Source organism: Rhinoraja longicauda, unplaced genomic scaffold, assembly GCF_053455715.1.
Source record: "Rhinoraja longicauda isolate Sanriku21f unplaced genomic scaffold, sRhiLon1.1 Scf000338, whole genome shotgun sequence".
Classification (NCBI taxonomy): domain Eukaryota; kingdom Metazoa; phylum Chordata; class Chondrichthyes; order Rajiformes; family Arhynchobatidae; genus Rhinoraja; species Rhinoraja longicauda.
Window position 1 is genome coordinate 65,001 of NW_027601556.1, and position 5,000 is coordinate 70,000.

Genomic DNA, 5,000 nt, shown 5'->3' on the forward strand with positions numbered 1-5,000 from the left:
CCCCGTTGGGTGGAAGGAAACCTCTGCTGCGGGCCCGGCAACCATCCCGAACGGACCCGCTGGGTCCAAATGTCTGCCGCGGGCGGTCCTGCTGCGGTCGCGGGTTCGTTGGAAACCTCTCCTGCTGCTGGCATGGCCACCCTCCCCCCCCCCGCCCGACTGACGACCCTGCGGGCCCGGCGACCCGGTGTCCCGTTGCCGCGCGGGGAGTGATCCTCGGGGCCGTGCCGGGCGGGCCCAGCGACACGAAGAGAGTGGGGGGGGGGTCGGAGGGAGTGGCACTGGGGAGAGAGGGGTGGGGGAGAGAGTGCCCCCCCCCCATTAGGGGCGAGTTTATGCAGTCATCAGAGTTTATACCTAACCTCATGATGCTTTATTAGCCGGATAGGCTGTCTGACCTCGCCCCCAGTCCCTACTCCTTCCACTGGATTCTTCTTATACCCTCTTTTTCTTCGTGCCCCCCCCCCCCCCCCCCCACGCAGGGAGGGTTCCAAGAGGGAGGAGGGAGGGAGGGAGTCCCGGGGCCGTGAGAGAGAGAGAGCCTCATTAGCTGCTAGGTTCACCTCATTAGCTGCTAGCTAACGCGTCAGACCTTTTACATTCTTTAGAGGATTGAAACCTCAGGGCCTTTAACCCCCGTTCACCGTTTACACTCAACGATCCTTCCGAACAAAACCCTTACACATCTGTCCGTCCAACTGACCCCCGAGATACCTAACACGCAGATTAACACGTCAGCGGTGATCGGCGTGTCATAGAGGAGTCACAAAGACGGGCAAAATAGAGTGGTTGAATAAAAAATACTCACTCAATTGGCCGTGATTTAACGTAGCACACAATGATGCCAAGCCCATGCAAAGTCCAGTGGCCCAAGCAAACAAATAAGATAGATCTGGCTCGGCGTTCCTCATCTCCACATCGTCACCCAGCACGCCGACGCCCAATAACAATTCCCCCGCAAATTGTGCACCTCGAGCGGCAGTACTTTAAACGGCGCCGTCTTCGGCGTGGACGGCATGAACCAAGTCGGCAAGCATCGTCACCCAGCACACAGACGTCCACTAACAATTCCTCCCCCCTGCAAATTGCGCGCCGCGAACGGCAGTACTTTCAAGTATGCCGCCTTCGGCGGGGACATCGTGAACCAAATCGGCAGGCAGGCGTCGTCAGCCGGTCGACCGACCCCCAGTTGCATTGCCCCAACGGCCATTGTGCACTTCGAACAGAACAGTGCTTTTAAAATATTCCGCCTGCCGCGTGTACATCATGAAACAAATGGAAAGGACGAACCGGGCGTGCAACCGATGCACGGAGAGTGACAGGTCGTCAAGCAAGTCCGTGGCAATCCGTCGGCCGACTCGGCCGCGGCCAGCAGAGGCGTTTTGGCCCGGGCGCGCCGAACTTTGCGCGCCCTCGGTATGCGTAACACTAGCACATGCCTTCAAAACTCACTACAAAATAACCCCAAAGTATGCCGCCTTCCCCGTGGGCCTTGTTACCAATATCTTGCCCTGCTTCCTGATGCCCTTATGGGGTCGGCTCTGTTCTTGCAGAACCCTCAGGTGGTGCAGAGTCTGGGCCATTTTATCAATATCTTGCCCTGATTCCTGATGCCCTTATGGGGTCGGCTCTGTTCTTGCAGAACCCTGAGGTGGTGCAGAGTCTGCGCCTTGTTATCAATATCTTGCCCTGCTTCCTGAAACCCTTATGGGGTTGGTTCTGTTACAAAACCCTCAGGTGGTGCAGAGTCTGGGCCACTTTATAAATAACTCTGCCTGCATTAGGGTCAGGGTCAGGGTTAGGGTTAGGGTTAGGGTTAGGGTTAGGGTTAGGGTTAGGGTTAGGGTTAGGGTTAGGGTTAGGGTTAGGGTTAGGGTTAGGGTTAGGGTTAGGGTTAGGGTTAGGGTTAGGGGTAGGGGTAGGGGTAGCGGTAGGGGTAGGGGTAGGGGTAGGGGTAGTTTGAACTACTGCCGCTCCAGGCGCGCACTGTGCGTGGGTAATTTTCAGTGGGCGTCGGTGTGCTGGGTGACGATGCCGCCCAGACTCTGCACCACCTGAGGGATCTGCAAGAACAGAGCCGAACCCGCAAGGGTATCGGGAAGCAGGGCAAGATATTGATAACAAGGCCCAGACTCTGCACCACCCGAGGGTTCTGCAAGAACAGAGCCGACCCCATAAGGGTATCAGGAAGCAGGGTGAGATAGTGACACCATTTGTAAAACCGGCAAATCCCACCCAGGAAACATTGCAAAAATTGGCCTCTAATGCTGGAACGTGGGTAAAGCCAAACAAACACGACACGTTTTAAAAGAACGTTACTAAAACAGCCTGGGATATGCCCATGACAAAGGATAGGCCGAACCTCACCAGAAAAAAAGAGAGGGAGACCACGGCAGAGCTGAGGGATAAACATGAGATGGTGATAAAACCAGCAGACGAGGGGAGCAGTAGGGTTACAAATTAATGTCAATATGGGGCCTGCTCCCACTGGGTAATAGACAAAAACATAGAACAGGGTGACAGGAGAGACTGGATAGCACAGAGGATAACCCGTGAGCGAAATAATGGGGTGTATGCAGTTCAATGTAAGGAGTGTACCTTACGGTACATAGGCGAAACAGGTAAAACAGCCTCAGCGGTGATCGACGTGTCAAAGAGGAGTCACAAAGACGGGCAAAATAAAGTGGTTGATTATAGACAATAGACAATAGACAATAGGTGCAGGAGTCGGCCATTCAGCCCTTCGAGCCAGCACCGCCATTCAATGCGATCATGGCTGATCACTCTCAATCAGTACCCCGTTCCTGCCTTCTCCCCATACCCCCTCACTCCGTTATCCTTAAGAGCTCTATCCAGCTCTCTCTTGAAAGCATCCAACGAACTGGCCTCCACTGCCTTCTGAGGCAGAGAATTCCACACCTTCACCACTCTCTGACTGAAAAGGTTCTTCCTCATCTCCGTTCTAAATGGCCTACCCCTTATTCTTAAACGGTGGCCCCTTGTTCTGGACTCCCCCAACATTGGGAACATGTTTCCTGCCTCTAATGTGTCCAATCCCCTAATTATCGTATATGTTTCAATAAGATCCCCCCTCATTCTTCTAAATACCAGTGTATACAAGCCCAATCGCTCCAGCCTTTCAACATACGACCGTCCCGCCATTCCGGGAATTAACCTAGTGAACCTACGCTGCACGCCCTCCATAGCAAGAATATCCTTCCTCAAATTTGGAGACCAAAACTGCACACAGTACTCCAGGTGCGGTCTCACCAGGGCCCGCTACAACTGTAGAAGGACCTCTTTGCTCCTATACTCAACTCCTCTGGTTACGAAGGCCAACATTCCATTGGCTTTCTTCACTGCCTGCTGTACCTGCATGCTTCCTTTCATTGACTGATGCACTAGGACATCCAGATCTCGTTGAACTCCCCCTCCTCCTAACTTGACACCATTCAGACAATAATCTGCCTTTCTACTCTTACTTCCAAAGTGAATAACCTCGCACTTATCTACATTAAACTGCATCTGCCATGTATCCGCCCACTCACACAACCTGTCCAAGTCATCCTGCAGCCTTATTGCATCTTCCTCACAATTCACACTACCCTCCAGCTTAGTATCATCTGCAAATTTGCTAATGGTACTTTTAATCCCTCCGTCTAAGTCATTAATGCATATCGTAAATAGCTGGGGTCCCAGCACCGAACCTTGCGGTACCCCACTGGTCACTGCCTGCCATTCCGAGAGGGACCCATTTATACCCACTCTTTGCTTTCCGTCTGTCAACCAATTTTCTATCCATGTCAGTACCCTACCCCCAATACCACGTGCCCTAATTTTGCCCACTAATCTCCTATGTGGGAGCTTGTCGAAGGCTTTCTGAAAGTCGAGGTACACCACGTCCACTGACTCTCCCCTGTCAATTTTCCTAGTTACATCCTCAAAACATTCCAGTAGATTTGTCAAGCATGATTTCCCCTTCGTAAATCCATGCTGACTCGCAATGATCCTGTTACTGCTATCCAAATGCTCAGCAATTTCGTCTTTTCTAATTGACTCCAGCATCTTCCCCACCACTGATGTCAGACTAACTGGTCTATAATTACCCGTTTTCTCTCTCCCTCCCTTCTTAAAAAGTGGGATAACATTTGCTATCCTCCAATCCACAGGAACTGATCCTGAATCTATATAGAACATTGAAAAATGATCTCCAATGCTTCCACTATTTCTAGAGCCACCTCCTTAGGTACCCTGGGATGCAGACCATCAGGCCCTGGGGATTTATCAGCCTTCAGTCCCATCAGTCTACCCAAAACCATTTCCTGCCTAATGTGGATTTCCTTCAGTTCCTCCATCACCCTAGGTTCTCCGGCCCCTAGAACATTTGGGAGATTGTGTGTATCTTCCTCAGTGAAGACAGACCCAAAGTAACGGTTTAACTCGTCTGCCATTTCTTTGTTCCCCATAATAAATTCCCCCGTTTCTGTCTTCAAGGGACCCACATTTGCCTTGACTATTTTTTCCCTCTTCACGTACCTAAAAAAACTTTTGCTATCCTCCTTTATATTATTGGCTAGTTTACCCTCGCACCTCATCTTTTCTCCCCGCATTGCCTCTTTAGTTAACTTTTGTTGCTCTTTAAAAGAGTCCCAATCCTCTGTCTTCCCACTCTTCTTTGCTATGTTATACCTCCTCTCCTTAATTTTTATGCTGTCCCTGACTTCCCTTGTCAGCCACAGGTGTCTCTTACTCCCCTTAGAGTCTTTCCACCTCTTTGGAATAAATTGATCCTGCAACCTCTGCATTATTCCCTGGAATACCTGCCATTGCTGTTCTACCGTCTTCCCTGCTAGGGCCTCCTTCCAGTCAATTTTGGCCAGCTCCCGCCTCATGCCTCTGTAATCCCCTTTGCTATACTGTAATACAGACACTTCCGATTTTCCCTTCTACCTTTCCATTTGCAGAGTAAAACTTATCGTGTTGTGATCACTGCCTCCTAA